This window comes from Canis lupus, chromosome 12, assembly GCF_003254725.2.
Source record: "Canis lupus dingo isolate Sandy chromosome 12, ASM325472v2, whole genome shotgun sequence".
NCBI lineage: Eukaryota > Metazoa > Chordata > Mammalia > Carnivora > Canidae > Canis > Canis lupus.
This window is the reverse complement of record NC_064254.1, coordinates 37,708,301-37,731,344: the sequence shown is the minus strand read 5'-3', so window position 1 is coordinate 37,731,344 and position 23,044 is coordinate 37,708,301. Positions and strand designations below refer to the sequence as shown.

Sequence of the window (23,044 nt, the reverse complement as noted above, 5' to 3'; positions counted from 1 at the left end):
CAACATTTTTCCTTTCCTTCTTTGTATTTCCAAATTGAGGATCAAACAGTAAGTTTCCCTAGTAGGACTATGTTGCTGATAAAAATTGTTCAGAGATCTTTGAGGAAAATATCATTTGAAGGAAGGAATGGCCATTTGCCTAAGGCTTGCAATTACACTTGGTCCGTAGATACAATCTTCACAATGCCCTGAGAAAGATTAAAAGTGAATTGAAGTCCTTCCAACTCTCTAATTTAGTAATTCTAGATTTTACCCAGATGTCAAGTGAGATAGTACGGGAAGTTCAGCGCCCTGCCCCAAATTTCAGCAATTCCCAAGAAAATTTGTTTTCTCACTCTCTGCCCCTTATGGAACTGATATTACTCTACTTCCCTGCTGCACCATGGTCAGCCCTATTCTCTCAAAACTCCCTTGAGTGATCATTCCTTTTCTGGGCTTTTCCCAATTCCCTCCCCAAGTTATGATCCTATTTTTTATGCAAAATAGTGGTCTGTTTAATCTAACATTTTACTGAACTGAGACCATATTTCTAAGATAAATTCTCCCAATCCTTCAAGAGCAGGAGCAGGTAGAGGCAGTTGCCATTAGAAATTGCATCTTTTCCTTCCTCCCGCCCTCACAGTCTTTCCCTTGAACACACGTATGTATTCAGAGGATGCTACATACCAAGCAATTTGCAGTAACTCTTGGCAACTTCATCTCACCTTAGTGCCGCCATTGCTTCTTCTTTCTTCCTCCCTCAGGGGAACTCTCTTTTTCCTCCATATCACTTAAGTCTACTCTCTGGTTTTATCTCAGTTGATGCTAGTACACATTGATTTTTTTTTTTTCCCAAGAGCTCCATAAAGGTTCCCTGCACATCTTTAGATGAGAGACCAGTCCATCACAGGTGAATTGCAGTGCCCCTGTAAGACACAGAGCCAAGCAAATCCTTCAAGTGCTAGTATACCACAGAGTAAAAAAAAAAGATTTCAACAAGTTCACTTAGTTAGTAGTGGCTCCCTGGGATGCTGTGCTTATTTTATTCATTCAACAAATGTTTATCTTGTGCTCATTAGTTACAGGGGATAAAATAGTAGCTAAAGCATATACTCTGTGGCTGTCATGGTTTGAGTCTCCCACAAAAAAAAATCCTGAGATGAGGATTTGATTATAAGGAGGTGTTTTAGAAATGATCCCAGGAAACCTAATAAAGGAATAGGGAACCAAAACAGGAAAAGGAAGGAAACCAATACAGCTTCATGACCACTGGAGCTCAACTGTGGTGTGCTGGTGAATGTTTAATAATCAATCTAAAACAAAAAACAAAAAAGTGTGATACATATGTGTACAAAAGTTTATTATAAAATTTGGCTGATACAAAGGATATGTAGTGCACAATATATAATATATATATTCTTTATTATCAATTCTATATAGCCAATTGATTTTCCTAAGGAAATAATATTTAAACTGAGATGAGATCTGAATGACAAGAAGACAAAAAACAAAAATTGGGCAGGGACAGTGAAAAATGTTGTGGGCAGAGGGGGGTAGGGGAAGCTGGAAGTAGCATGGCATATTGGAGGAAAGTGAAAAAAGTCAATGTAGCTACAGCACAAGGAGTCAGAAAGAGAAAACAGCGAAGTTCTAGAAACTTTTATAAGCCCTGTTAATAATCATTAAGAGTTTTAAGCAAAGGAATGACACATCAAATTTGAATTTAAATAGATTTTACTGCATTGTAGAAAATTGGCTGGAGGTGAAAAAAATGCAAGCAATCAATTAGAAGAGTCTTAACAACAATATGGGCTAGAAATGTTGATAGCTTGGACTTGAGTGATAAAAGGGGAAATGAACAAAAGTGAATTGATTGAGTGGTATTTAAGAGGTAAAAATCATTATGAAGAATTCTGAAGCCATGAATAGATTCAGCAAGAAAACCTGATCTGATTAATGAGGAATGTCTGTTATAGGCTTGTCAGTGGGAAGTAGTAATATACATGACTACAGTGCCTGTAATAGGCTAGTGAACTGGCTTTGGCCTTGCCTCTTAGACGTCCAAATACTTCCTTCCTGTTACCACTTTATGGTCATCTGACAAGTAAGCACAGCCTTGGAGATGCCAGCCTTTTTGGTTCTCAGATCCTTGACATGCTCACTTTTATCACTTCCATCCATTTTTGTTAGCTTCGATTTACATAATGAGGAAGATTGATAAGTATCCATTATTTGCAATGCTTTTTGATCGATCGGTCCAGTATTTTACAGAGAAAAGTAGAGGCCGAGAAATCTAAGAAACTGTGTTGCACAAGTAAGTAAAGGTAACGATTCATAGGGATTAAGGAATTCTATTTATGACCTGCTTTAGGAAACTATTTCCAAGAGTACTTTAAATCTATACAGCTAGTAGCACCTATGAGGACTTGATCCTTCTATACATCCCAATATTGAGGTTCCATTCTAACAACCCACTCGTTTTTGTTTTTATTTTTTTAATTTTTTTTAAGATTTTATTAATTTATTCATGGGAGACACAGAGAGAAAGAGGCAGAGATACAGGCAGAGGGAGAAGCAGGCTCTACACAGGGAGCCTGACGTGGGACTCCATCCCGGGACTCCAGGATCAGGCCCTGGGCTGAAGGCAGTACTAAATCACTGAGCCACCTGGGTTGCCCTGTTTGTTTTTTAATTTCAGTTTTGGTATCTGTCATATTTTTCACTTTTGGTTTAGCATCTGCACTCTCTTCCCTTCTCATTTCTTGGAGTGGCTACTAGCAAACTGCAGTTGTATATGTATTTTGGGACTCTCTTTCCTCCCTCTGTGCTTTCACTCTCTCTCTCTCTTTTCTCTCTCTAAAATAAATCTTTAAAAAAATCTTAAAAACCTATCACCCATTATTACATGTAGACAATAGAGAAAGTTTTCAGAAAGAAAGGTAAAACAAAAGGAAGAAAGAGATTAAAGTAATATTGCATGGGGAAAATATTGGAAGTAATACACTGCCATCAATAATGCAACCCGATCTTTAGGATAAGAATGCAATGTTTTGCAATGCTTCCAAGCCCTAGAGTGAGGGATAAATTAAAATTTCATATTGGGAAACTGTTATTTACAGCAATATCAGAACTTCACCATAGTTGTTCAAACAAGCAGAGAGAACAGCTCTAAAAAGGAAAATTAAGTACACACTAGACTACAGTACACTTTCCATCTATTTTCTTTATTCAAGAACTACACATATTAAATATGTATTTTACTCAGTGTAGCTACACTGTCAGCACCTCACCAGTGCCAGAAAACCAGCAGCCAGCAGCTCTTGGCTCAGTAAGAAGTGTGCCCAGAAAGCACAACAGCCTCCTCACAGATTACCTGGACACCATCTTTGTTCTGTTTCCTTTTAAACTTGGTGACACAGAAACAATGAGAACAAATGTGTTGAGCTCTATTCGTAGATCATACCTCAGTGAAAGACAGCCCTAACAACAAGGAGAATGTCTCTGCGTGAATAAGCCCTTAAATGAATATCAAAATTCATCCATTATAACAACTTTAACAGAAACCTTAACTTAAGGATGCCTGGGTGGCTCTGTGGTCAAGCATCTGATTCTTGATTTCAGCTCAGGTCATGATCTCAGGGTCCTAAGATCAAGTCCCACACTGGGCAACACTCTCAGTGGAGAGTCTGCTTGGGACTCTTTCTCTCCTCCCTCTGTGCTCTCTCTCTCTCTCTTTCTCTCTCCCTCTCTCTCTCAAATAAATCTTAAAAAGAATCTTAAAAACCTATCACCCATTATTACATGTAGACAATAGAGAAAGTTTTCAGAAAGAAAGGTAAGACAAAAGGAAGAAAGAGATTAAAGTAATATTGCATGGGGAAAATATTGGAAGTAATACATTGCCATCAATAATGCAACCCGAAAAAAAAAAAAAAAAAAAAAAAAAAAAAAAAAAAAAAAAAAATAATGCAACCCGATCTTTAGGATAAGAATGCAACTTTCTACAATGCTTCCAAGGCCTAGAGTTAGGGATAAGCTAAAATTTAATATTGGGAAACTGTTATTTACAGCAATATCAGAACTTCACCATAGTTGTTCAACAAGCAGAGAGAACAGCTCTAAAAAAGAAAATTAAGTACACACTAGACTACAGTACACTTTCTATTTTCTTTATTCAAGAACTACACATATGAAATAGGAACAATGTAAGATTTTATGTATAAAATAGAAAGAGTACTTAAAATTTTTTTCTAGACTAAGCATATATGTATAACTGTCTTAGGTCATAGGAAAAGAAAACCAGTGAGAAGCAGGGGCATCTCCTACGCGTGGAGCTGTAAGTGGCCCCAAAGGGAGTGTAGGACTTTGCCAAAGAAAAGGGAGAGGGCCCTCCAGGTAGAATAAGTTTCTTGAGAAAAAAATGCAAAGGCTGGAGTATGATTCAGAGAATACAGAGAAATAAGTAGATAAAGGATATATATATAAGCAGGGCTTTAAAAGTCAGAAAAAAAGTTTCCTCTCAGTTTTCAGGAAATAAAAGGAAATGATGAAAATGAGGCTTAGGAAAGTTAGCCTGGCCACAGCTTGGTGGATGAAAATAGGAGAGTGAGGGATTTTGTCTCATATCTGATGTAAATGTTGAGGCCCAAGGATGAGGATAGAAGCAGAGGAAGAAGGGACGAAACAAGAGATATAAAAGATTTTATTTTAAAAAATGAAATAAAGTTTAAATATAAAATAATACAAACCAGGACTACTTTTTCTTTAATTTACATTCAATTTAATTAATTTATTTATTAATTAATTTAATACATATGGTGTATTATTAGTTAAAGAAGTAGAATTTAGTGATTTATCAGTTTGCATATAACACTCAGAGCTCATTACATCATGTACACTCAATGTCCATCACCTCGTTACCCCATCTCCCTGGCCACTTCCCCTCCAGCAAACCTCAGTTTGTTTCCTAGTTAAGAGTCTCTTATGGTTTGTTGCCCACTCTGTTTTCATCTTACTTTTCCTTCCCTTCCCCTATGTTTATCTGTTTTGTTTCTTAAATTCCACATATGAGTGAAATCACATGGTATTTGTCTTTCTCTGACTGACTTATAATTCCCTCTAGTTCCATCCATGTCATTGCAAATGGCAAGATTTTGTTCTTTTTTTAAAGATTCTTATTTTATTTATGTATTTGAAAGAAAGAGTGCACATGAGTGGGAGGAAGAGGTAAAGGGGCAGAAGGAGAGGGAGAAGCAGACTAGACTCCCTGCTGAACAGAAAACCTGATGCCAGGCTCGATCCCAGGACCCTGAGATCATGATCTGAGCCAAAGGCAGACACTTAACTATCTGAGCACCTAGGCACCCCAATATTTCATTCTTTGTGATGGCTGAGTAATATTCCATTGTATATAAATATCACATCTTCCTTATCCATTCATCTGTCGATGGACATCTGGGCTCTTTCTATAGTTGGGCTATTGTGGACATTGCTTCTATGAACATTGGGGTGCAGGTGCCTTCAAATCACTATGTTTGCATCCTTTGGATAAATGCCTAATAATGTGATTGCTGAGTCGCAGAATAGCTCTATTTTTAACTTTTTGAGGAACCTCCTTACTGTCTTCAAGAGTGACTGCACCAGTTTGCATTCCTACCAAGAGCATAAGGGGTTTCCCTTTCTCCACATCCTCACCAACATCTATTGGTTTCTTGAGTTCTTAATTTTAGCCATTCTGACTAGCGTGAGATATTATCTCATTGTGGTTTTGATCTGGATTTCCCTGATGCTGAGTGATGTTGAGAATTTTTTTATATATCTGTTGGTCATTTATATACCTTCTTTGGAGAAATGTCTGTTCAGGTCTTCTGCCCATTTTTTGACAGAATTCTTTGTTTTTTGGGTGTTGAGTTTGATAAATTCTTAATAGATTTTGGATACTAGTCTTTTATCTGATAAGACATTTGCAAATATCTTCTCCCATTCTGTAGGTTGCCTTTTTGTTTTGTTGACTGTTTCCTTTGCTTTTTATTTTGCTAAGCTTTTTATCTTGATGAAGTCCCAATAGTTCATTTTTTTCTTTTTGTCCCCCTTGCCTTTGAAGACATATCTAGGAAGAAGTTGCTACAGCCAAGGTCAAAGAGGTTCCTACCTGTGTTCTCCTCTGGGATTTTGATAGATTCCTGTCTCACATTTAGGTTTTTCATCCATTTTGGATTTATTTTTGTGTATGGTGTAAGAAAGTGATCCAGTTTCAATCTTCTGCATGTAGCTATCCAACTTTCCCAACACCATTTGTTGAAGAGACTATCTTTTTTCCATTGGATATTCTTTCTTGCTTTGTCAAAGATTAGTTGACCATAGAGTTAAGGGTCCATTTATGGGTTCTCTATTCTCTTCCAATGATATTTGTGTCTGTTTTTGTGCCAGTACCTTACTGTCTTGATGATTACAGCTTTGCAATAGAGCTTGAAGTCTGGAATTGTGATGCCGCCAGCTTTGGTTTCCTTTTGCAACATCCCTTTGACTATTTGGGGTCTTTTCTGGTTCCATACAAATTTTAAGACAGTTTGTTCCAGCTCTGTGAAAATGCTGATGGTTTTTTGATAAGGTTTGCATTGAATATGTAGATTGCTTTGGGTAACATAGACATTTTAACAATATTTATTCTTCCAATCCATGAGCATGGAGTATTTTTCCATTTCTTTGTGTCTTCCTCAATTTCTTTTATAAGTGTTCTGTAGTTTCAGAGTAAAGATCCTTTACCTGTTTGGTTAGGTTTATCCCAGGTCTGTGATGGTTTTTAGTGCATTTGCAAGGGATAGATTCCTTGATTTCTCTTTCTTCTCATTGTTAATGTATAGAAATGCAACTGATTTCAGTGCATTGATTTTATATCCTGTGACTTTGCTGAATTCCTATATCAGTTCTAATAATTTTTGGGTAGAGTCTTTTGGGTTTTCTACATAGAGTACTCATCTGCAAAGAGCAAGAGTTTGACTTCTTTGCTGATTTGGATGCCTTTTATTTCTTTTTGTTGTCTGATTACTGAGGCTAGGACTTCCAGTACTATGTTGAATAGCAGTAGCGAGTATAGATATCCCTGTCATGTTCCTGACCTTAGGGGAAAAGCTCTCAGTTTTTCTAAACCAGAGACTATTTTAGATAATAATGGATGGAGAAGGATGGGTTGACATGTCTGGATAACCACTGGGTTGAACACCTCTATGATCATCCATGTCGTACACAAGATACCAAATTTCTTCCTACCCTAGAAGTTGAAGCTTAACAGAACACAAGAACAATATATTCTCTCTGTGTCCATCTTTCTCCTCCCTCTTTCCCTCCTTCTCTTTCTCTCTTTGAAAAATCAGTACAAGTCAGACAATAGGAGTTTTCTAATATATATTAGGAAGCCCCACTTAAGTGATTAGAATTTTACATAGAGGTAAATTGAATTTTACATAAGGTAAATTAAATGTTCAGTATACATATTAGTCAGGGTTCTCCAGAGAAACAGAACCAATAAGATGTGTGTGTATGTGAAGAGAGGGGGTGGGAGAGAGAGAGAGAAAGGAGTCAGAAACTGAGATTTATTTCAAGGAATTGACTTATGAATTGTGGAGGCTGGCAAGTCTAAGTCTGCAAAATAGATGGGCAAGCGAGAGACTCAAGGAAAAACTCTGCTCACAGAATTTCCATTTCCTCTGGGAAGGACAAGATTTTTTCTTTGTTTTTTGGGCTTCTTTATTAAGGCTTTCAACTGGTTAGATGAAGCCCACACAAAATATAGAGGAAAATCTGCTTTACAGAGATTTTGAAATGTTAATTTCATCTGAAAAAATACCTTCACAGAAACATCTAGAATAATGTTTGACCAAATATTTGGATACCATGCCTAGCCAACTTGACACATAAAATTAACCATTACAGTATGTCTTAAGCTCTCCATAGTAGGTAAAATAAAACAAAACAAAAACAAAGAGTGCTTTATCCACTAGATCAGCAGGAAAAAAAATCCAAAGCCAGAGCTAGAACAAGAAGAATCAGGTCATAATCAGACCATTCATCTGGAACAAAGAAAAAACAGGGCCACCTGATGGAATGGCCTTAATCACAACATAAAAGATATATGTCGTTAGTGATAACAGATAGTTAATATCTGTGGAATTGGAAGGAACCCATGGTAGAAGAAGGAACAAGAAATACACACCCAATAATGGAATGAGACTAGAGAGAAAGTTGTCCAGAAGAAAGCCATGATAAGAGAGATACAGGGTGACAAGTCTAGATGGACAAAGTGGCATCTAATCAATTCCATAGTCATCCATTCCCACCATTTATCACTTTCCAGCTTACTAGGATACGATGCATTCATAGCTATAAGGATCTCTGTCTCAGGATCCCCTTATGTTGACTCACACAAGGTTATAGAATTAGAGAAGGAACGCAAGTGATTCTGTCCCTCTTTTATCCACTTTTACAGAGACTATGGAGCACAGGTCATGCAAATGATTTGAGGCCAGAGAGTAACCAGGAGCAGACTAGGTCACTTTAGAGACTACGGGGAAGGAATGTCACCTTGGGTCCTATTGTGGAGAATTATAGGTTCATAATATGATCAGCACTCTAATCAAAGAAGCATCTTAGCAATCCTAAGTAGAAATAGGAACAACATTTATAAAGGGAATGGAGAACATGGAAACTCCCATGAATAGTTTATTTTAGATTTTAAGTTTTTTTTTTTAAGATTTTCTTTATTTATTGGAGAGAGAGAGAGAGAGGAGGAGGAGAACAGAGGGAGAGGGAGAAGCTGATTTCCCATTGAGCAGGGAGCCCAACACATGGCTCCATCCCAGGACCCCAAGATCATGAGCTGAGCTGAAGCCAGACACTCAATCAACTGAGCCACGCAGGCGCCCAGATTTAGTTTTTAATTTTTCAGAAGATGAAACTGTTTCTCTAAAATGTTAGTAGATTACAAGTTACATGCAGTGGTCAGTTTATAGGAGGGGAGTCTACACAGATAACTGGGCAAACTTTTGTAATTGTCAGGCAGTTCTGCTCAAAGTGACAGGTCCTATCCTCCACCTGGCCTTAACAATGTAAATGTCAGGAAATTAATCTCAGAAAAAAATTAACATCTTTTGACCACTGAGTAAATAAAAAAAATAAGAGGATTTTGAGTTTCTTTTACCTCTATTTTTCTAGCTTGGCAATGATTGAAGTAGAAAGACAACAACTCTCCGATGCTGGTTGGCAAGTTCTTTGTGTTGTCAGGTTAAGTAGAATCCTTGCCAGAGTGTGCATATTAGATTTATGCTATTTGTAATGTTGAAACAAGTGCTAATCCACAAGAATTTTAACAAAATGCTTACTAAATATCATCCAAGGTCAGCATTTACAAAACTTACCAAACTTTATTTATAGGGATGGAACAAATTAAAGCATTTGCAGAAAGATAAATAAATATGTCTATTTGTATTTATCTATTTGTTGTTTTGAATGAGAATATGTTTAGAGTTTAGGGAAATTTATCTCTCTAGATTCTCCATTGAAACCTTCATTCTGTAGGATGACAAGTTTCCTGTTGATCAGACTCTTTACATGAGAGTTTGCCATAATTTTCATAGGTCTTTCAGTTGCATGTTTGTGACATTCTTGAATGATCTTTCAGGAAATTTCTTCAACTTGAAAAGTCAGAGTGACTCAAAAGTATTAAGCAAATGATGTGTGCCACTTTTTGTTTTAATCTTTTGAATGTTAAATTTAAAAAGTAGTAGTTGAGGCACTTGGATGGCTCAGTTGGTTAAGGGTCTGCCTTTGGCTCAGGTCATGATCTCAGGACCCTGAGATTCAGCCCAGCATCTGGCTCTCTGCTCAGTGAGGAGCCTGCTTCTCCCTCTCCCCCTCCCCACTGGTCGTGCACATACATGCACTTGCACTCTCTCTCTCTCTCTGTCAAATAAGTAAGCAAAATATTTTTAAAATATATTTAAAAAGCTGTAGTTGGACACGATGCTTTGTAATCTTCAAGATATAGAGCAAGAAATATAAGTGCTGGGAGACCTGGGCAGTGGAGAGGACAAGGAGGGACCAGAAGAAGGACAATGAGATAGGAAGAATACAACTGAAATAGCTAAAAGGGCCTTTTAAGTGTTGGTAATACTAGTTTTAACTATAGGACCTGGAGAGCAGCAATAGAGAAGCTGAATAAGGAGAGAGATCTTGGGAATATAACAGTAGGGGGATATGCTGGGCAGGAAGGATAAAGCATCGATCCTGGGGATGGAGGGGCCCCCCAGGAAGGGAAGCTGACTTGCAGCTGGAGTGTGTCCTTGGGAGAAAGAATTCAAGAAAGCAATGCTTGATCAAGAATCAGGAGTTGGGGACACCTGAGTGGCTCAGTAGTGGAGCGTCTGCCTTTGGCTCAGGGCGTGTTCCTGGAGTCCCGAGATTGAGACCCACACATCATGCTTCCTGCATGGAGCCTGCTTCTCCCTCTACCTATGTCTCTGCCTCTCTCTTTCTGTGTCTTTCATGAATAAATAAATAAAAATCTTAAAAAAAAAAAGAATCAGGGGAGAGCACCTCCTCATTCAGGGAAAAGGAGAAAAGCAGAACTAAATCAAGGAAACAGACTCACTTGTAAGTTGGACAGACACACTGATCCTGTGCTGTGTACCTGTAACTTGCTAGCTTGCTTATAAACTTTACTAGTGATTCCAGCTTTGCTCTAAGAAGCTGAGTGTTTGGAATGACTGTCCATGGAAGTGAGAGTAAGAATATTGAACCAGACTGAAGTCCAGAAAGAAGAGACCCTACCCATCTTCCTGGGGGATCACAGAGGTGGTAAGATGACTGGGAGGCCTTTGCTGAGGGCCTGGCTGCATTTTGTCCAGGTGAACCTTTTCACTCAACACCTCTCCCAATGAGTGTTTCCTCTTTGGCAAAAGGGAAGTTTGGCATAACTACAGAAAACCAGGAGTACTGTGATACCTGGGTTCTAACTGCCGTAATATTCATTACGGAAAACGGAACCTTGGCTTGGCATGACTGATGGAAGAGTTCCCTGAATTCTTAGCTAAAAAAAGAAAGAGAAAAAATGATTTTGAAAAATATTTTGGAGATTTAATTATACATTAAAAGTCTCATTTCTGGAGCAACTTAATAATCCATTGCTTCATCATTAACAAAAGATATGAAACCCTCTTGTTTTCATGAGAATCATCTGTGGTTTTGTAGGTTTGTGAGCTTGTTTTGTTTTTAAGTTTGCAGCCTTCACACACAAACTAATGAATTCCTTGACTCATTTCTCCTCAGAGAAGCTTCATTTTCTCTCCTCATTGCTCACATTGTTTGCTTCCTCTTACAAAGCACAGGATGGACAAGAGATCCAGTGTGACATCGTATGCAGTTTGTAGCAATATCCCTGTAATACTATCTTTTAGCCTTCATTATTACATCTACTTTACTTGGTGATACCAAGTTGTATTACAAGTGTCATTGTCTGGTACTCGGAGGCCATTTTTCCAATTTCCAATTTTCTCAGCAAACTCATGATCTACAATAAAGATTCTTTTTTTTTTAAGTAGGCACCCCATGCCTAGTGCAGAGCCCAATGGAGGCCTTGAACTCACAACCCTAATATCAGACCTGAGCCGAGATCAAGAGCCAGATGCTTAACCAACTGAGCCACCCGGCATTCCCTACAATAAAGTATCTTTATGCAGATTTCCATATAGATCCCTGTCTTCAGTGGCCTTACCACCAATTCAAAGCCCATTTTCTCAGGATTTGATGGACTACTTTTTTCCTCAGACCTTATTGTAGTAATTATTAAGACCTCCAGTCTATCCTGAAATATCAGGACTCTTTAGAATCCTGTTGCATGAATTCCTGAATGACTTGCCTGATCTTTTCTCTTTCTTCTTCCTCTCAACCTAATCTCAACACCCATTCTGTGCATGTATAAAGTATAAGACCCAAGCAGGACTGATCTGAGAGACAGTGAGCAAGACACTAGTCTCAGGCACAAAATTTCAAGGAAAGCAAAAAAAAATCTATAATCAAGATCATATTCAAAAGCAAGATTTCAAAAACTCAGAATAAATGCAAAAAAGCCATGAACAAAATATCAAAATTTTAAATAAAGATAAACCATTACTTATTTTACAACCTTGCATTGTTGTATGACATGAAGTCATTTCTGGTCTGCCCATAGTTTCTGCCTGCATGACCCCCTTGTGTACTCCTCCAGGCAGGCTTTCAAGGCTTGACCTGGTTATAAACAGATTGCAACAACATGGAGCTTCACAAATAGTCTGCTTTGGGATTGTAGTGCTTTTGTTAACTTTGTCTATTTGATTAAAATATTAGAGGATATTTTGATAAGTGTATACAGAGGTGCCCATTTTTCCTTTTGCCTTAAGATCCTATAGGCTCTGCATACATGAAATTAAATCTTGCTAAAACAAGATTCTACAGTTCTACAAGCAGAACTGCTCTCCGAGCTTTGCCCAGCATCCTGGTGCCAGATAATGGAGTGGTAGGGTTAATGATTCAGATAATGATATAATGGTTCAGATAATGATATAAACAATATAAACAGGGGCATTTATAAGAATGATGAAGAATTTGTTGTAAATCACTTAAGCATTATTTTGGATGAGAAATGTATTAATTTTTCCATGCATTCATTGAAATATAAATACTCTGTGGTAGAGTTCTGGAATCAGCTTTCTATTTTCCCTTTGCTGATGACTCAGTCCGTCTATTTAAGATTATAATCTCTGATCTAGTCTCACCTGGAAAATGTTGGCTACACAATGCATATTACCTGGACTGGCCAGGTGATTCTGTTGCTCCTTGTCTCCTCACCCAGCATTGTGTCCCGGACCCCTGTGCTCTCTGCCCACTGAATCCCCCTGCCAAAGCCAGAATTTCAAAATCCTTTTTTGTGGGAAGTGTCCCTTCTTTAGTTGACCCATAGCAGTCAGAATCTAACTAGAAAAAAAAAAAAAAAAAACAGAAACTACTTCAGGCATGAGGTTGCCGATTTTAAAGGTCAAAACAGTCGAACATTAGCAGTATGTAATGGTTCAAACTATTATTTATAAGAAAGGGACTTTAATATGGGGAATTTGTTACTCAGATAGAAGAGGAGCTGTGAAACCAAACAAGAGAGGTTACCCAGAGATTAGGAAGAGGAGGCACTGCTACTGCCCTAGTCTAAAGAGATAAAAGCAGCAGGTGTTTATTACCAGAATCTAGGAGCCAGTTTATCTGGGGAAAGCTGGTAGCCTGGAGTGCCTAATCCAGTGGGAGCTGAAGACACAGAGGAGAGACTGTTGTTGCCAGAACAGTAACTTGTGGCACACAGGGAGAAGAAATAGCCCCCACTTTTTCCTATCCCTACCTGCCAGTGCTCATATTGGCCAAATCTATCCAGAAACTAGATGGTACAGAGGACTCTGAAATGTAGCATGTATAAGGATTAGTGCCCTCGTCCCACTTTCCTGAAACCAAGGAGAAGAAAGAGCAAGGAATGATTGAGGGAAACCCAGCCCAGGATGAGCTCAGAGCCCAATTCATAAGGTGTCCCATTATCAAGTAGCAATGTGGCATTTGGAGTTACATCATAAAACATTGTTCAGGCATCATCAACCAAGAGCCCTTGCTATCCACTCATTCCATTTCCAATATTGTGGGAACCACAAATACACAGGTCATTGTACTTCAGAATTATCTCCTTATTATTTGAATTAATAAAAAGAAGGCTGTCTCCCTTATATTAAGTAATTTTAAAGTTGCTACGGAATTGCTTATTTTCCCATGGAAATATCTTCTTGTGTGCCCAAATCTATCAGTTTCAATAAATTAATAAACAGTATAGTCACCTAGGATAGTTCCCATTTAGTGCTGACATCTAGATGTGGTTGTCCATTTTAGCTGCCCTTGAATTGAAGCAATCTCTATCTTTCTACAGTAACTCTCAACCATTATCTTGTCTTCCTCTGCCTGAGACAGTCTGCAGATAAATGGATATATGGATGAGGGTGGGGGTAGATGGGTAATAGAAAATGGATGGATGTTAATGATAATGATAATGTCCTTGGATTTTAAATAAGGAGATGTTCCCAGCATTTTGTTTTTTTTGTTTTTTTTGTTGTTTTTTTTTTTAGTGGCAGTGAGACTCAAAGAGTGCTATGGTTGGTTGATTCAGAGTCATAGGTGCAAACTGTAAACCTCATTAATGTAATATTTTATCTCCTAACCATAGTTAAAATGTTAAAAGTAGAAGATGATTTGCTTAGAAAGATAGTAATGATTCAGGCATTCTTCACTGCAGAAGGAGAGTTTGAATACATTTTCTTTATTCAGATAATAAATAATAAGCTGTTGCCAGAATTATTCAGATTTTCTCTTAATGCTCACATTCCCTATGCATTCAGCCTTTGCCGGATGCTATAAATTCTCCCCACCATCACCACCTGCAATGTCCTATGGAGTTGAATTTTTTAATGAGTTAATGTTAATATGTGATTAGGCTATGATTTCTTCAAGCACAGTTCATTACTCTTAATAAATCTTGTGAATTCTCCAAAATCTGTTGTTAAATGAAAGTATATGAAATACCTACCATATTTTAGGTGTAATTATCAATACCAAGAACATGAAATTAACAAAATGCACTAAAGGCAGTTCAAGTGCTTTTTGTAGATCACTTGGGGATGAATAATGGTTAGAAATTTGACTTTTAAATAACTCCAACTGGAACTATTAAAGTATTTTTTAAATGTTCATGCTTCTAAACTATCTTTTAAAAACAGAAATTTAGAACCAGTCTCTTTCATTCTTCCCTTCTTTGCATGTAATGATTTCCTCTAGCTAGTAGGATGAACTCTAAGAATATCCTCAAAGTATGTATTTACAGGACCAAGTTACAAAATGTATTGAGGCAGGAAGTGAATGCTCTAAGTAGCTGAAATGCAAGTATCTTCTGCAGCCATAACTTGGCCCAAACTATGAATAACGATCATAACTAGTTCTCTTCCAATGGGAGATTTATATTCCATTAAGAAATAAGCAAAAACAGGTGTTAGCCAGCTTGAATTGACAACATCCTGGAAATTCAAACATGTGTTTTAACATGTATTTGCTTTTTAACAACTTCTATAAATATACTGCACGAAATGTCATTTTTTTTCCAAAATGGCATTCGTTGATATAAAAAGCATTTTAAATGTCAAATGGAAGAACATTTCTAAAGGAACTTCAGTGTGATCACATTATGAATTTCTTATTCTTCAGAGTACAAAGCTACTGCCTAAAGATGAATTTCCTTGTCTATAATTAAATTAATTCTAAAGAAGAATTCCCCTCTTGCAGACTTCACAGATTTTGGTATTAAGTGTAAATGTTCATGTAGCTCTTCCTGACTCAAGTCTTTGAGGCACCTGTGAATCAAGCAAATATAAGGCTTGAGGGCAGAAGAACGGTGTTGTCTGACAGCCTCCTCAGGAGCAGATCTGGGCTGGGCTTGGGTCTCTGTAAATATTCCCATAATAACCTATAGAACCTTTCCTTTACCAGCGTTCTGAAACATTTCCATAGATCAGAATCCCCTGGAAGGCTTGTTGAAACATAGATTGCTGGGCTCTTGCCCCAGAGTTTCTGATTCTGTAGGATTGGGATGGAGCAAACTTTCCTTTCTAACAAACACTCTCTGGGGACTCATGCTGCTGGGGGTGGTGGGCACACTTGGAGAACTACTGCTCCACTGTGACAGCAACCACTATGACTGACATTTGGACTTTAACATTTTCAAAGCTCTTTCATGTCTTTTTTTTTTTTTTTTTTTTTTTGAGAGAGAGAGAGAGTTCATGAGAGAAAGTGGGGTAGAGGGACAGGGAGAGAGAGAATATTAAGCAGGCTCCAGATCCATCAGGGAGCCTGATTTTAGGCTTAATTTCACAATCCTGAGATCATGATCTGAGCCAAAAATCAAGAGTTAGACACTGAACCAACTCAGCCACCTAGTTGCCCCTTCATGTATTTTTATTTAATTAACTTCTGAATCATCCCATAAGATGTACAGGATAGCTAATTCTCTCATTTAATTGATTATAAATGAAAAACACTGAACCTTTTCCTCCTCTGTCTCACTGAATACAACAATTACCAATGAAAGTGCCCAAGCTGGAAACCCATAATCACCCAAGACTCTCCTCTCTCTCCACCCACACCCAGCCCTTGCCCTGTCTTAGGGGTACCCCTGCTCTCTTCCTTTTCTGTGTGTTTGGGTATATTAATTTCTTTTCCTGGTATGCCTTGATACTCGTGTAAATTTTTCTGGAAAAAAAATTTCATAAGATTTGATACGTAATATTAAATCAGGATAAGTTAGTCTTTTATACATATCTATTTTATCTTCTTTTTAGTATTCATCAACCTAATTTCTCCTCAAATTTGTTCATTTTGTGGTATGTCTTTTTAAAAATTCACCATTCCATAAGAGTATGATTGTGTCTGAAACTATCGTGCTTGAAACCCATGAGGTATGTCTGGTGAGACCTCCTCTTCAGGTAGAAACCTGAGGAGCTAATCTCTCAATACAGTGTGGACTCAGATTCCCATTTCTCATACTTGCTTCAAAATGTTTTTTCTTATCATAAGTACTTTAACTCTTCATTCAGTATTTGAATTTTTCCACTTGGCTCATTAATTTCAGCACTAGCCTCATCAGAGCCTGGGGATTGACAGGGTAAACTGCTCTTCTAAGAAAAATTTTATTGCTAATAAATTCAATTACTCTTTTATTATTAAATTTTCTAAGAATATAAACGGGGCAGTGGGTGCCTGGGTGACTCAGTTGGTTAAGCCTCTGCCTTCAGCTCAGGTCATGATCCCAGGGTCCTGGGATCAAGCCCCACGTCAGGCTCCCTGCTCAGCAAGGAGCCTGCTTCTCCCTCTCCTGCTCCCCCTACTTGTACTCTCTCTTTCTCTCTCTCTCTCTCTCTCTCTCTCTCACACACACACACACAAATAAACAAATAAATAAATCTTTTTTAAAATTACTTTAAAAAAATTTTAAAGAATATTACAAGGATTTTTGCTACCTTGCCAGACTCACAAGTATTAAAGTGTGCTGACATAATTTTCCTTAACTTGAAATTTCTACAGTCTGTGTTTTCATCACAAAAAGGTTTCTGTGGACTCCTTGCTTAAGGATTTCACAAATCTCAGCTTCTGGACTCTCTCTAACCAAAATGAAAAAGGGTTGGTGACATTGTCAGTAGACTACCTCTCCCAGAACTTTGAGACAGTCATACCATCTGGAAAATAGTGGCTTAAATGGTTTAGAGAATCTTTATTGAAGAGTAAAAAGCTTATCTCTTGTTTTATAACATATGTCATTAAACCATTGTGCCCCTGATTTAGCAGGGTTATTGTCCTGTGCTGTAAATAGCATGTAATTCACAAAGGTTCAGCAGCACCACTTCATGGGATGTCCCCACTCCTTGCCCATCCAACTCCTCAAAACATATATTACATCTAGCACCTTAGTGTGATATATCACACACACACACACACACACACACACACACACCACGGGTATATTGCCCCATTGCCAGCCATATTAAGTACTCATCACTAATACTGTATTAAGAATTTATTCTTTCTTTAACTCATTTTTTATCTGTTTAGTGAGATGATAGCACCTTAAAACTTGTCTGAGATCTTAAGTACAAAAACATACATACATAAAAGGTGATCAATAAATTAAAGCTATTGCCATATTTTTAGCTACTATAAGCACTGAGACAGGGAATATATTTATCTTGTTCATTGCTATTGCCCCAATGTCTTATAAGTACTGGCAGATGGTAGATATTCAGTGATTTTTGATGAATAAATGCAAGTACACATACATGAATGCATAAAGCCCTGGCAAAGAGGAAAACATCAACAACTTTTAGAATTTTTTGTGGAAATAAAATGGATATGTTAGGAAAATTGAATTTTAATGCTATGTCATAAATTAATTTTGAGTAGGTCTTTTACATTTTCTCAGCCTCAGATTCTTTGTCTGTAAATAGAGAAAAACTTCATATCTCAAAGGAGTGTTAACTAATGACCTAAAGAATGAGCCCAGAGGGAGCTCCTGGGTGGCTCAGTCATTTAAATACCTGCCATCCACTCAAGTCATGATCTCAGGGTCCTGGGATCTAACCCTGCATGGAGCCCCTCAAAGAGTCCCACTTGGGGCTTTGTGCTAAATAGGGAATCTGCTTCTCCCTCTCCTCTTGCTCATGCTCTCTTTCACTCTCTCTCAAGTAAAATCTTTTTAAAAACAGAATGAGCCCAGAGACAAGAAAGCAAAATTAAATATGCCAGAAATGAAAGAGTGTATTGGGACTCATTAAAAGGAAGATGGAGAAAGAAAAAAATTGCCCAATCTTGGATACAAAGACTCCCTGCTGCAGCTGACTAGTTGCACTGCATGGGAATGTAAGAGTCAAGGGGAGGAGAGAAGGGAAAGTCCAGAAAAAGGTCAAAGAAAGATTTGTATTTATTATTTAAGTAACTGATTTTAAATTAAATAATAGGAAAAGTTTTGGTTTGGTATGGAAAATAAAGTACAGATTTGTATGCAATGTAATTACCTTTTATAATATTTACTAAAGCTTTTGAGGATCATTTTGAATAAAATATGTGAAAAAATATTGAAAGTATAAAATGTCAGATAGCAATAAAATTACTTGGTATTTTGTAGCTAAACCATCATAATAACTGAGTGCCCCATGAAGTCACTCAAAACATTGAGATTTGGAAAATTTGGAGTTCCTGCTTAAAAAAGTACTCTCCAACTCTTCCCATTCAAAAAAAAAAAAAAAAAAAAACTAAGAAAACAATGAGAAAGAATGGAAAATCACAGCACTTTTAAGTTGTTATTAGCATTGCTGGGTAGGTCTTTAGTCCACCTTAATTATTTATGGAATAAAGTGAGCTTTATGCTTAAGTGAATAAGTGAAATTTATGCATAAGTCTTTGACAATAATCTTATTTTGCCAATTTTCAAACCATTAGGAAAATTTTAAAAAGATATTAATTAAACCAATGTATAATCTTCTTTTATATAATGGGATTTTTCTATTATACTGTAAATTAAAAGATTACACAACCTTATTAATACCATAGGAGTTCTAGCCATTATTTATTATTGTATGTTGATTACCATAAAGTCACAATTTGCCTTTGATATGCCAAGAAAGTTTTAGCAGTTTCATTTTTTCTTTTTTTAAGTAAGCTCTACACCCAGCATGAGGCTTGAACTCATGACCTTAAGATCAAAAGTCACATGCTCTACTAACTGAGCCAGCCAGACACCCCTTACCAAGTTTTTTTTTTAATATGACTTCCTCAAATTTACTGGTTCTAGGTCTTGATTGCACATTAGAATGCTCTGAAAAGTTTTTCCAACATACCAATGTAAGGGCCCTCTCTTAAAGGTCTAATTTAATTCCTTTACAAAGGGCCCCAGATATTGATAAAGTTCTTAAAACTTTCCAGGACTCTAATATTTACTCAGGGACAGGAAATCTGTCTTTAGATTCATGTTCTCCAAATTGAATTCCATTAACCGCCTTTGGCAAATGTTAAAGAATAATTTTTTTAGGGGCTCTTGGGTGTCTCAGTCAATTGAGCACATTTCAGCTCAAGTCATGATCTTGAGGTCCTGATTTCAGCTCAAGTCATGATCTTGAGGTCCTGAGATGAAACCCTGCATTGGGCTCCACACTCAGCAAAGAGTCTAGTCAGTCTGCTTGTCTCCCTCTCCCTCTGCCCCTCCCCCTGCTTGCTCTCTCTCTCTCTCTCTCTCTCTCTCCCTCTTTCTCTCTCCCCTGAACAATCTTAAGAAAAAGGAGAAGAAATTTTTAAAGGGGTAAAATCAATACTCTCACTCAAATAGAAAGTGAACACATTGTCAAAGATTTTACTTAACTCATTAGTTAATGAGGGAACAAATAAGGTGTTACAACTGGTTCAAAGGAGAATCCCAAAAAAAAGACCAACTATAAGCCAGAGATCAGCAAACTACAGTCCTGTGAGCCAAATCCAGCCTACTACTTGTTTCTGTACAGCCTGCAAGATAAGCATGGTTTTCATATTTCCAAATGGTTGGAAAATATCAAAAGAATTGTAATATTTAAAAAAAAGAATTGTAATATTTTATGACATGTGAAAATTACATGAAATTCCATTTCACCACACACAGACAGCCATGCCTACTGGTTTACTATGGCTACTTTAGCTCTATAACAGCATAGTTCCAATAGTCACAATAGAGACCACAGGACCTATACAGCCTACAATATTTACTATTTGGCTCTTTTCAGAAAAATTTTGCCAACCCATGATATAGGCAATCAAGAATTCTGGCACAAATTTGCAAATTGGCACAAAACTTGTCAAATCCACCCAGCAGTAAAATACAATGTTTAGAATCATCTCTTCAATAGAAGAGAAACCATTGGCATCTCCATCCAAACAAAAATTTGCCTGCATCTCTGAAGACTAGAATTATTTGCATTACCATTAGTTATCTATAGCTTATAGAGTTATCAAATAGCTCAAGGACCACAAAAAGCACAGAACCCTCTAAAACTGCATAACTTTCAAAGGTCTGCTAGGTGATGCTCGGTATTTTCTTGACAAGACACCTAATAATCTTTTAAATTCATTTCACAATCATTCACAATTTTTCCCGGCATGAACTAAACTACATTAACTTTTTTTAGGGCATCAGATTATACTCTGAACAGAATTCATTTTGTATGGATCTGCTTAGAGCATGGCCAGACCCTGTTTCATAACGTATCTTCTCTGCTTCAGGAAGTTGACACACACCAGGAACCGACCGTCACTAACTGACCTCTGGTTGCCAGCTTCTCATTCACAGATCAGACATGAGTCATGATTGGGCTTGTGCAAAGTGCTCTATTCAAGATGCTCCCAAATGAAAGACCCAGGCTCTACCTTCAGGGAACATACCTTACTGGCACAAGCATTTCCAAGCCAATAGAGATACTCCGTTTTAAGTCTGATTCACTTGTATTTTTTTTAAGATTTTATTTATTTATTCATGAGAGACACACACACAGAGAGAGAGAGAGAGAGAGGCAGAGACACAGGCAGAGGGAGAAGAAGGCTCCATGCAGGGAGCACACGTGGGACTCGATCCTGGGTCTCCAAGATCACGCCCCAGGCTGAAGGTGGCACTAAATCTCTGAGCCACCTGGGCTGCCCTCACTTGTGATTTTATAGCTTCCTCGTTCTCAAAAGAAAATGCAGCATCCCTTGAAAATTCCTATCCATACTGCATTTCTTTCACTGACTAGTAGAAAAACAACTCTGCATAAAAACCAAGTCTCTGATCATCCTTTAAAGTGTATGCTTAAAATAAATAAATAAATAAATAAATAAATAAATAAATAAATAAATAGTGTATGCTTGACTTTTAAATCAACTTTATTTTCATTTAAACTGTTGATTATTTATTGCAATTAAGAAAATCCTCATTAAACATACCTTCAGTATTTTTATGATATTCTTTTGAAAGTTTTTTGCAAAGTAAATAGTTTTTCAAATTTGCATTGAAATATTTGCCTTATTTTTTTAAATAACACTTACTTTGATCTTAGCAATTCACAATCAAAATTGTTTAAGGTCATTCTCTGAAGAGATTCTCTCCTGAAGCCAGATTGGCATCTCCCAAGTACACCAGTTTGTTTTCTGCAAGTGAGCACAGCTTGTGGTTTGAAGAATTGCACTAGCTAAATTTTGCTTTCTTATATCATATTTGGCTTTGCTCCTCACCACATCCCTAAAGCCAAGTGAGTAGATCTTACCAGCTTCATTTCACAAACACAGATCCCTTTTATGCCTCCCAAAACACTCTGAGTGTCCTCTTTCACAGCACTCGGCATATTTGTGATCAGATAGTTAATGCTTGAAGATTGAATGCTCCCTGAAGACAAGGGCTGGGTCTGTTGTGTTCATCACCCGGCATCAGCAGTATAGGAAGATGGGTTCTGGAGTCTATGTATCGCCAAACCCCAGCTCAACCACTTACAGCCCTGGGCAAGTTATTTAACTTCTATCTGTACCTGAGTTTCCATCTATGTAATGGTCATGAGTCCTTATTTTATGGGGTTCTTGTGAAGATTTAATTAATGTGTACAATGCTTAGAACTGTGCCTGATATGTACCAACTAATAAAAAAAATAAGAGCCATTATTATGACCTAGCAAAATGCCTGGCACATATCAATATGCAATAAACATTTGTTAAATTAATTCAGTTAAATAAATTGGGTTAAATGTTAAATGTTAAATGAATTGAGTAAACTAAAAGTGAATGGGAATCAAATATTCAAACATTCCAAGTCCAGGGCATTTTTACTCTTCTTCCATGCTTTCTTGAATATACAGAAAACTTAACTTTAGAGAACAAGATTCCAGGAAATTATGAAACAATGATTCCACTGATTGTCTATAAAAAAAAGATCATCGGATTAACTGAAAATTTTTTCCTGGGTTTGCTGCTCCAGTCCTGGGCTTAAAGCCAACATAACTTTAAAATAATCATAAAATATCACTAGCAATTAATTTAAATCACCCTTTTATAATAGAACATAGTAGATGTTCAATAACTGAGGAATGATTGGTTTAGGGAATCAATGAAGAATGCATACATACATATAATTTGTAAAGTTAGAGCGTATTAGAACAGTGTGTAAAACAAATTATACCAAATAATTAAGGACACAATTTTATTCACACTGCTACAGTAGGGAGAACATTCATTAATGAAGAATGTCTCAAAGAAAAGTATGGATGGGGTTGTTGTTGACACACAATGTTACATAAGTTTCATGTGCACAACTCAGGGATTTGACAAGTTTATACATTATGCTGTGTTCACCACAAGCTTGGCTACCATCTGTCCTGTTATATCCCTATTACAGTATCATTGACTATATTCCTTATGTTGTGCCTTT

At 37.2% G+C, this 23,044-nt stretch overlaps 1 protein-coding gene and 1 non-coding gene across 2 annotated transcripts in view; one reads left to right on the top strand and one right to left on the bottom strand.

The window, feature by feature from the left end:
- The window catches only part of IMPG1 (interphotoreceptor matrix proteoglycan 1), a 150,010-nt gene that overhangs the window by 84,115 nt on the left and 42,851 nt on the right, over positions 1–23,044 (top strand). The gene's annotated exons all lie outside the window — the stretch shown is intronic.
- TRNAK-UUU (transfer RNA lysine (anticodon UUU)) lies at positions 19,297–19,369 on the bottom strand. Its single transcript has one exon. It is a non-coding gene; the product is annotated as a tRNA-Lys (tRNA).